Source organism: Lygodium microphyllum, chromosome 20, assembly GCF_053477565.2.
Source record: "Lygodium microphyllum isolate KBCC chromosome 20, Lygodium_microphyllum_v1.1.10, whole genome shotgun sequence".
In the NCBI taxonomy this organism is placed as follows: Eukaryota; Viridiplantae; Streptophyta; class Polypodiopsida; order Schizaeales; family Lygodiaceae; genus Lygodium; species Lygodium microphyllum.
In genome coordinates, this window is record NC_141154.1 from 120636585 (window position 1) to 120648581 (window position 11997).

Genomic DNA, 11997 nt, shown 5'->3' on the forward strand with positions numbered 1-11997 from the left:
TCTTTCCTTCATGTTGTTCTAGATAGGCCTTTCCAAAATCTTAAATATTCAAGCCAAAGCTTGATATCTTCATGTTAATGCTCTTGAAACATTATGCTTAATATTAGAAAGCAAATGAACCTTCATCCTATCATGTGATGTCATCTTGTGTCAATATGTACACACACACACGAGAGAGAGAGAGAGAGAGAGAGAGAGAGAGAGAGAGAGAGAGAGAGAGAGAGAGAGAGAGAGAGAGAGAGAGAGAGAGAGAGAGAGAGAGAGAGAGAGAGAGAGAGAGAGAGAGAGAGAGAGAGAGAGAGAGAGCATCTTTCCATAATATTAATGTCCCTAATTTAAGATGTCACATGCATAATTATATTAGAAAATAAGTTGCAAAAACAAATTTTGAAGCAAGGCATAAGGTAATAAGAATGTTTAAATTTCATGTGTAGGTGTAGACATAAGGTATTCAAAATGTTAAAATTAAGTAGATATCTATTAAACAAACATGGTAGAGTGGTTAGTGTGTTTTGTATAACTACACAAGGTGAAGCTAGTTGTAGAAAGGCATATTTTTTATCCTTCATAAGTTTTCCAACTCAATGATCATGTTTCGCTTTCACTAAAAGAGAAAGCAATCTACAAATTTGCATCGAACCAAAGGACTCATCACAGTTCTTTGATGTTTTATTGTCTTTTCTACAATATGTTCCCCAAATTTGTGGCATGATTGTCTATTTATCCCACCTTGGGTTCCCATGTGGGGCACGCATGTGGCATGTATCTCCAAAGCACACTTCTTTTTGCAATGATGTATATAGTGGTGTCAACAAAAAGAGTTTCTTAGCACTTTGAAGTTCTCTCTCGATAAATGACACAACCAAGTTTCACAATAGTTCAAACCAAATTTATCCTCGTCCCTTTATAAGTTCATAACACATTATAGGATATTTGAGAAGGAGGCCACATAAGATCACCATAAGGGTGCAAACAAGGTTGTAACATGTGCAATGGCAAAGACAAGAATGATTGCATAGTATCCCCTAGCAAGACATCAAGAATAAAAAAAGCTTTAGGCAATTAAGGGTAAGTAACTTGACTTTAAGCTTGAGACAACCTTGGGAATTCTTAAAAGGGAAGTCATTTCACTAATGATGACAAAACCCTTTGCAAGGGGCACTGCCTCTTGCCAATTGTCCATTTTACTTCCAAATCTCATGAAAGAATTAGAGTGGACAATGAGCTATTAAATATGAATTTCTATAAGTGAAAAAGTGGTGCCTCAATTTAATGTAAACAAAGAAATCATAGTGCCAAAGGTGAAACAAAAGTGAGAGTTTGTGCCTAGCTTTATTTGAAGAGACATGTTATTAAGTATGATTTTTAACAATAGAATATTTCCAAAGGGTTGTCAAGAGTTCACAATGTACCCATCCACAAGGCTTTTGACCCTATTCTCCTAGCCTTATATAGAATGAATTTAGTAATATCAAGTTGACACCAAAGTGTCAATCTTGACTCTTCAACCAAATCATATGCATAACTCTTAGTCCTTTTATGCCTCTTAAAGAAGTCTCTCCTTCCACGTGCATCTTAAATCTCCTTTTTTGCCTGAGATAAAGCTATTTCATGTGAAATAGAACCATGAGTTGCGTTTATTTCTTACATGTTCATAAGCTGCCATTTCGGTGGGTTACAATGTGTGGTCGAGAGAAGTAAATATTCATGATCCTCAAGCATTACTTTAAGGATTGCAAGTGCCTACTTGTTGAGCCTCAAGTCCACATTTACTACTAATAATAACACGTTTGTTTCCAAGGAGGAGATGTCAATTACTTACATTGAAAAGGCCAAAAGGTGATTCATTTCATTGGTGCCACCACATTGCAACAGATTTGACCTCTTTTTCACATTTACTTGCACCACCATTGTACTAAGGATAATCCATCTTAATGTCAACATGTGCCCATGTTTTTGAGCCACCCCTTGTGTTGTTAAAGTGGTGCAAGAATGTCGATTTTGATGAAGCATAAATATATTCTATAGCTAGTAAAATTGGAGCTAACTTATTTGATTCCTATGTGCAATTAATATGACAAAAGAAACGATATTAATGCTTCTTTTGCCTTGTATGTAGATGAATAATAATCACCGTCTTCAAAATGGCAAAAGCTACATAATGCTTGCCAAGTGTTTGTTTCTCGCCTAAGGTAAGTTTGATATTGTGTATCCTTTAAAGAAAAAGTAAAATTAAATGGCCAAAACAATAGTTGAGTGAGCATTGCTTGATCCTTTAGGGATTTTGTGATATCACATTGTACGATGCACATCATTGGAATATGATAAATAAGTTATTGTAATGTGTGTGGTAATTGGTCAACAAGACATTATGACACTTTGTTTTGATGAGCAAAGCATACGGATTGTGAACTTGACAAACGAGTGGGGATTTTTTCTATAATGTATGCACATGCATACAAGTATTTTGCTCCCCTCATCATTCAAGTTCACACTTCCAAAAGAAAACATGTAGAGGTGGATTCTTACATAGATATAGGCATCTGTAATCATAACCTTCTTTACAAAGCTAAATATGTTCGAGCTTCTTGCAAGTTTAGATGTAAGACAAATTCAATTTATTTCCAAACTTGATCTAAGCTCAAGCTTAACCTAGTAGAGAAATAGATCTTAGAATATGTTAATACCAACTTCATATACTAATGTTATTTGTACATATTACATATCAATCAAGTGTACTATTTACATGTGCTAAAAAATCCCATTGAAAACTTGGTTTACCAAGGAAGAATATAGTCTTCAAGTGCTAATTTATAAGAGAAAATAACCATTTTGCAAATCATTAAGCTAAAAACATGGCATAAAAGGAACTAAACTTGAGATAAAGCATGGGTGTCCCCACCATCGGAGCAACCACTAAACTCTTGAAGAGTATAGCTCAAACATGCATGCTTGATGTTGTTTGGTACATTATAATCCAAGACGGATCAAAAGGCTACACATTGCAACTTAATTATTGAAGTTAAATAGATGTTGCAAATTGCATTTGACTTGTTAGAATTGAATAATGAGGTTGACAACAACCATAGATGACATTTTCCAAAAAGGTTATATGATATCAGTGTTGCTCAATGATTAACTAAAAGAAGAACATCCACACAACTTTATACTTGCATGAGAGCATGGAGAGAGAATGGAGAAGTCCAAAAAACAAGTCTCTTTGAGTTGATGTAATGAGCATAGAAAGGGAAGATATTGTTGGTTGAGTGGCATTAGCATGTAGAACACTCAAAATAAACATTAAGAAAAGAGGATTGCATCAACCTAAAATCAATCTATGCAAATAAGTCAAAAAAAAGGTTGACTAGAGCAAAGGAAATATGCTTTTTAAAAGCCATTAGTTTTAAGATATCTTAAATAAAGCAAGTAAGCGTATTTTGGAATCCAATCATGACATAACATTCATTACTTGTTGTCATATTTATAGGACCTAAGAAGTGATTAGACAACTTTGATTCATCAAGCTGCAAATTACAAATAAGCTTGGCTCACTAAGGATGTAGGTAATAGATGTAACACTCAACTCTCATACAAGTTTTTCGGTTAGGAAATCTACAACTATACAAGGACAAGGGAAAAGCAAACATATAGATAAGCACTTGTAAGAGGATTCTTAGTTGAGTAGCGAAAAACTACGAGAAGGTTGATAGTTTTTCTTTTTTGAGGTTGCAATCACAAAATGGTCAATATGAAAGTTTGGAAAGAATATGAAGGTATCTCCAACAAAACCTCCTTGTCATCTCTCTTTCAACATGGCAACATGTAGCATATATCCAACAACTCAACTAACTTTGGAATTTTGTCAAAATATTACATCAACGCCTAGTGTCTTTTTGTCAAGCATGTACATCTTTTCCTTTAGGACACTTATTGTGTCTACTCTTACAAACATGTATTCTTCCATATGTCTCTTCTTCTTTGGTGAGATGGAACCTTGTACCCTATATGCAATTAGCTAGCAAGATGGAATCTACTTTAACTTTCCACACATCAGAAATTTTCTCATTGTACTTGAAGGTAGAAGCCATGGGTTTAAATCAAAGATTCAGCAAATTCCTAATTGATGTCACCTCAGCTTGTCTAATCTAACTAAATAGACTTGACTACATTCAGCTATGGATCAAGACAAGCTCTTGCCTTATCATGTTTGGTAATAAGGACTTGGGGTTCAAGGATTTACCTTTCTTTTCCCTCATATGGGTGTCTATGTTATCTTTCTTTTTGCTAGCAAGGAGGGATTAAGCTATGGAAATATCATTGTTCTAATCTCAAGTTCAAATTTATGGCTCAATACTGTGTAATATTCTAGGTGAGAGTTGAAAGTCTTTCTTTTCCCACATTTGCATGATTTGTATGACAGTTTTCTCATGAAATTGAACACTTCGTAATTACAAATCCTCCATATATCCACATTCTTTCAAGCTCTATTGAAAATAGTGTTGAAGTGTTCCATGCAAAATTAATAAATTTTAAACTTAAGGGAAAAAGGCTCTAATATTTAGCAATATGAGAAGCCACATTGTAAAATAATTAGCTCACACTAGTTTAAACTCGTTAGATGTTCTAGAAAAGAGGAAACATTGACTCCTCTAATATTTTACAAACCAAACAAAGAGGAAATATTAACATCAATTTCCTAACTCTATTTTGCATAGGTAATGTAATAACAACAACTTAAATTAAAAAATATTGAGCATATTGGAAGATCTAGCTCTTCAAACTCTAGTAATTCTTCTCTTCCAAGTGATTAACTTAGACTAAAAACACTTCTGTTTTCGAAACATCTAAGCTTTGACTAAGTATGACATTATCCTCAAAATCAAACCTCTTCTTACATGGCAAAAAGTTTTGCCTTTCTCTAAAACTGGAAAATTTCCAAGTTGATGTTCATAGGATAAAAGATGTAGGCCACCCCTCCTCATCCTCCTCTTTGTGCGCGAACGCTATAACACTTTCTCGTTCTTGAGTATTCAAGCCATATTGCCTTCTAGTCCTATCCTCATCTTAAAGGATAGCACAATTTGGTAGTATGTAAAGCCCATCTTCTGAATCCTTTATCTAATACAAATTTAGATAGTCTTAGCTTAGCTTTAGGAGGCGTGAAATGCATGTAGAATGCATCAAGGAATGTTCAAATGATTTGAACTAAATAGAAATTTCATATTTTTTAAAGACAAATTTTTTGAGTTGGGTGTCAGGTGCAAGCCCCAGCAATGACATTGTGCTTGCTTCTAAAACTACACCATTTATCAATTTCTCCTTCCAGCTAACCTATAAGAGTACAAATCTTGATTCACTAGAATCTTCACTAGTAAAAAGACTCGTCTTAAATATGAATTTAACAATACTTATGCTTATGTTAGACAAGAACCCCAAAACAAAGAGCAAACATGTGATATTTTTCAACTCCTAGTATGTTAGTGGTGGAGGTGCAAGCAAGCATGTGCGCGCACGTGCACGTGCACATACACACACACACACACACACACACACACACACACACACACACAAGAGAGAGAGAGAGAGAGAGAGAGAGAGAGAGAGAGAGAGAGAGAGAGAGAGAGAGAGAGAGAGAGAGAGAGAGAGAGAGAGAGAGAGAGAGAGAGAGAGAGAGAGAGAGAGAGCTTTGTGGTACCTCCAATAATTCTCTTGTGAGCAGCATCTTATTATCTTATCACTCAAAGAGTAAAGAATGTGTATGCATATGTAGTTGGGGTTAGTGAGGAGGATGGGCGGCTAGCCATAGTGGCTTTTAGCCCAACAACCTCCCACTTAAAGGCTATCATTCCTTTAAGGGGACAAAAGAGTGAGAGAATGTGTGAGGTATAATACCTATGAGTTACCCTCACCCAATGAGCACCAAATATGCAAACTTTTTGGAGGGTAGATTCTTGCTAATAAAGTTTGCATGGTTATCATCCATAAGCTTAACTTTCTTATTCTCAAGCACTTGACAAGTGAAGTGATCCCTCACTGCTATGTGCTTGGTTTTTGCATGAAACACAAAATTCTTTGCCAACGTGATGGCACTCTAAACATCACAATGCAACAATGCATGTCTTTATCGAGGTTCAAGTCTCCCATTGGATGAGTAAGCCATATGGTTTCATGCCTATTTGGATGTAATATACTCAACTTTAGTGGGAGATAGTGTCACACATTTTTACAAGATAGACATCCATGAGATTGCACCACCATACAAGGTAAAAACATATCATGTGGTTGACTTTGTAATCGAGATTCCATGCATAGTTTGGGTCTATGTATCCAAGTACACCATTGTTGCTTCTCCCAAAGCATATGCACGTATCTCTTGTACCACTCAAGTACCTTGAGATAGCTTTCAATGGTACTTGCTTGCTAGTCCCATTGCAAGTGCAGTGTCCAAGTAGCGATTATAACATACATGAGACTATCCACACATGATGAATATGGGACCTTGGCCATTTCAACCTTCTTCTCATCAGATTTGGGACAATAATCAGCACTAAGCTTCATATATGTAGGCAATGGAGTAGTAATGGCCTTTCCCCCTCCATATTGAAACGTTGCAACACTTTGCTGACATCGTCCTTTTGGGACAGATAGAGCAATCTCTTTGTTGTATCCTTGATTATGCACAATCCATGTATGTGATTTTCTTGTCCCCACTCATTCGTTTTAAAGGTTTCCATTAACCTTTTCTTAAAGACATTAATCTCATACTTGGTTTTTCCAACTATCAGCATATTATCTACATAAAGTATCAACACTATCAAGCTGCCATCTTTAGACTTTCTAGTGTACTCACTTTTCTTATAGCCAAGAGACTACATAAAGGCATAAAACTTATTGTACCATTCATGTGGGGCCTACTTTAATCCATAGAAACTCTTTTTTTGCTACATGCTTTTCTTTGCCATGCTCCATAAAACCCTCTAGCTATTGTATGTAGATCTCATCATGAAGATCACCATGTAGAAATGGTGACTTGACATCCAATTATATAAGGTTCATATAATTCTTAGCCACCATGAAGGCAAGTATAATGCAAAGAGTAGTCGAATTCATCACAAGTGAAAAGTTCTCATCAAATTTCACACCTTTTTCTTGCTTAAAACCTTTGACCACTAACCTTGCCTAACCTTGCCTTGTACTTTTTTGGCCACTCACCTTCCACTTGTAGATCCACTTGGATGGCAAAGTTTTGGCCTTTTGGCAAAGAAACCAACTTACAAGTCTGATTCTTCATAATGGAATCCATTTTAGATTGCATAGTTGGCTTCCACTTAAGCTTAACATCACGAGCCATGGCTCTTTATAACAAGATGGCTCCCCACAATCTGTCAACATCACACAGTTAATCCCAAGCTAAAATCTCTCAGGGGGATGAGATATATGAGTAGATTTATCTAGCACAATGGATTGACTTAGAGTGGGAATGCTAACCTCCACTCTTTCTTCACGAGGCATTGTAGGGCTCTCAACTTGCTGCTCAATAAATCTCCTTACTTCCTACTCAGTATAGCTGAATCATTAGTTATGCCCTTTATCTACACACTCGGTGTACCAGCACTTGCCCTATGTGGCAAAATAATAGGTGGCACTACATCCTAGAAAGTAATCTTTCTTGTTTCCACTTCCTTAGAGATGCTACTCATATGTCTTCTTCTCATTGAAGATCACATCATTACTATGGATAAAATTTCTACCTCTTGATTCCAAAGGTGATAACCCATCTCGCCAATCTATCCATTGCTCAAAAAAACACATTTAGTGGGTTTTGGTTCTTATTATGCTTTTCTTCTTGCATTTTGACCATCCCTCTTTAGGAATGCCACCATCCAAATACGTATTCGGTGACATGTTTATCAAAGGTATAATAGTCACCATAGCCTCAACACAAAATCCTTGAGTAAGACAAGCACTAGACATCACAGTCATCCATTTTATTTATCGTCCTATTCATAAACTCTACAACATCTTTCTAGGTAGTAGGATTACTAGGTGTTATGAGTTTCCTTTTTATCCCATGTGCTTCAAAAAAATTCTGAACTCATGAGAGATGTATTCTTCACCATTATCAATATGGAGACACAAGTCTCTTGCCAAAATATTTTTTTGCAAGTGCCAAAAATTTATGAAAACAAAACAAAGCCTCATCTTTCCTACCCATAGTGATAGCCTAGTTGCATTCTCAATGAATGTGATTATGGACTAAACGTGCATGGCTTTTTGTATATGGAATACTCACAAATAGAAAGATCAAAAACATCAAGAGAAAGCAAGTAATCCAAATGAGATAGCATTTCAATTCCTTTTATAAACATATATCCGAACCAATGATGCCGCCATAAATATACATTTGGTTGCTTGGTTTGGAATTACATGATTTTTGACACAATATATATGAAGGGGATACAAATTGCCACATTTGACTCCTTTAGCAATAACAAACGATCCCTTGTGAACTTTCCATGATTGACACACAAAAGTAGTAGAGTATCTTAAGTCATCTGACTGACTGATAGACATCAAGCTCTTAGTAAGCTTAGTTATACGGCATACATTCCAAAGAGTAAAGGTAGATCCATTCTAAAAAGAAAATTGCACATCACTTATACTGATTATGTTACACATATACTCATTATTAAGACTTGAGTCCATATCTACTACAATTGTATGAACAAAACCACTCCTTATGAGGAGTCACATGAAAAGATGCACTAGAATCAAAAAATTAAATCTTGAGTTAGTTATCTATTTGCTATAACTAGCATATGTGTAGGAAGAATAAAAGTAAATAGCATGTCACCATCATCATTATGCACAGTCGTTACTTTGATTTCTTCAATCTTTAGCTTTTCTTTACCTTCTTTCTTATTAGGATTGTTATCCTTCTTTTCCTTATCCTTTTGCTCTTGCTTCCATTTGTAATAATTCTTATTAACATGACTTATTTTACCACAATGGAAGCATTCAATGTCTTTCTTGAATCTAGATTGTCCATGGCTTGGTTCTCGTCTTTGTACTATTTTTTTCCTCTTTCTTCCTAGGTTCCCAATGTGTGACTATTTATACTTTGGTCCATAGATTTCTTGTGTATCTCTTTAGCCAATAAACTATCCACAATATTATTAGGCTTCAACTCACCATTTGGAGCTAAATTATTGATGGTTGTTCCAAAGGTCTCCCCTGATACATGCAAGGAGTACAACAAAAATATTGCCTTAATCTCATCTTCAAATTTCAACTTTTTGAAAGGTAGATTCCAAGTGGAAGCACACAAGCGGAAGTAAGAGCAAAGTAAGAGTTATGGCAAATGGAGTAAAAGAGCAAGAGAGAGAGACACCATATGTGGGAACTCCAAGAGTCACAATGTGTGACTGGCCTTCCCTTATTCAATAATCATTGAAATAATAAAGAATAAAGTGACCATGATGGATGCTTGCTGCTTATAGTGTATAGGTATATGGGTACAATGTGTGTAGTGAATACAAAGTGGCTAAGGCATAGGTGCCTTTATTCCCAATAATCTTCTACTTAAAGACGAATGTGCCTTGAGTGAGAAGTGAAAGAAAAAAGAAAGAAGCACAAATGTATATAAAGTGCAACAAGATGAGGAAAGACATTAGCTCATCTTATGCCCACCAACCTCCTAAGAAAGGTAAAATGTTTCATTGAGAGACTTTTAGTGAGTAGATCTATAAGAATCTCGTTAGTTGAGATATTGACAAACTTAACAGACTTCTCCTCTACCACCTCCCTGATGAAGTGATAGCATACGTGAATGTGCTTAGTCTTTACATGGAAGTTCGGATTACAGGCCAACTGAATGGCACTCATAGAATCTGAATGCAACATAGAAGCAATAGTAATACCAAGGTCCACACCAAACAGTCTAACCGTATGGTCTCCTTGTAAGCCTCAATGGATATAATATACTCTATCTTAGCTGTTGATAAGACCATGCATTTCTACACCCTAGACATCCAAGAAACAATACCATTAGCAAAAGTGAAGACATAACCAAAGGTGGACTTCCTACTATCTACATGTTTTACATAGTCGAAGTTAGTGTAACTTGCGAATGTAGTATCATGTGGCCACCATAGCAAATGCACATATTTGTAGTGCCTTTTCAGGTATTGCATGGTACCTTTCACAATGTCTCAATATCATTGGCTAGGTGTCACCATATAACATGTCACAACTCCCATTGTAAATGTTATGTCAGGACGAGTGGCTATGATGGCATATATCAAACTTCCCATTGCAGATGCATATAGAATCTTGGCTACCTCAGCCCTCTCATAATCTAAGTATAGACAATTAGCCTAATTGAGCTTCACACGAGAAGGTACATGACAACTAATAGGCTTACCATCCTACACATGAAACCGCTCAAGTACCCTATGTATGTAGTCCTTCTAGAACAAGTAGAGAAATCCCTTAGAGCAATTGTGCATAATGGGCATACCAAGTATGTGTGAGGCATGTCCCATGTCTTTCATCTCAAAGCTCCTCTTGAGATGAATCTTTAGAGTATCCAGCTCAACATGAGCACTCCTAGCTATAAGTATATTATCAACATAAAGCACCAAAATAATAAGGCTACCATCATGAGCCTTTTAAACATGAATCCATATCATTGTGGGAATATCTTTGCAAATGCATAAAAGTATCAAACTTATGGTACCACTCCCTAGGTGCCTGATGAAGTCTATAAATACTCTTTTTCAATTTATACACTAGGTGTTTCCTATCTTTCTTTGCAAACCCCTTAGATGTTGCATATAAATCTCATAAAGAAAAGGTCCCTGTGTAAGAAAGCCATCTTAACATCTATTTGATAAAGCTCCAAATCCAACTGAGCAATCACGAAGACCAATCATAGGGTAGTCATCTTGACAATATGTGAAAAAACTTCATCAAAGTCAACACCATGCTCCTAGTTTAACCCCTTTTGCAACAAATCTAGCCATATATGTTGGCTTTGGGTGAGTAGGGTTACGCTTCAACTTGTATACCCACTTGCGTAGAAATGCATATTTCTTATTAGGTAAGGAAACTAAGTCACATTTACAAATTTTTAACAGTGAATCAAACTCAAACTACATAGTCCTCTCCCAAGAACGAGGATCACCTTTGCACATAGCCTTCTCATAGGTAAGTGGTTGAATAGACATCATGACATAATCTATAGAAAGCTCATTGTGATCAAGTGCATGCTATCTAGCTAGCTATACTGTAATAGGAGACTCCTCTTGAAAGAGTACCATGCATACCTCAACTACTGCTTAGGCTGCTTATACATCTTCTCCTCATGAAATATCACATTATGGCTATGGATAACATTACGATAGCCATCTTACCTGCATCCCCATATCCATGAAAAATACATTTGATAGACTTTAAATTCAACTTATTATACTTTTCTTTGGAAATATGGTAGAAAGCTTCACATTCAAAGACCTACAAATGAGTGTACGAGAGAGGTTTCCATGACCATACCTCCGTTGCAAATTGACACCTAAGAGCAGCGCATTATGGTTAATGAAAGTTGGATTCTCAAAAAAAGATCTAAGAATGATTGGCATTGTAATAGCTAAAGAATCAATTCCAACCATGGAAGAACCACTACCAATGCCCTTGCCTCCATTTTTCAAAGTGGAAGAATTGAATTCAATAATAAGATAGATTTAATGCCACAAGAGCCAAAATACATTGCTAGGAAAAAAATGAAGGAAAAAGTGGAAAGAATCAGGAGCAAATTTGATGCCTCACTCAAGTGGGTGCCATATATACGTTTTCCACAAAAGTGAGAACTCAACCCTATCAGTTGGGATAGTGAGATCATTGCACTAGAATAATGGGAGTCTTAGGATTCACCTTTACAAATGAAGTTAGAAAAAAGGTGGCTTGAGCATAAGGCCCAAGACCTCAGATTGTGGTAGT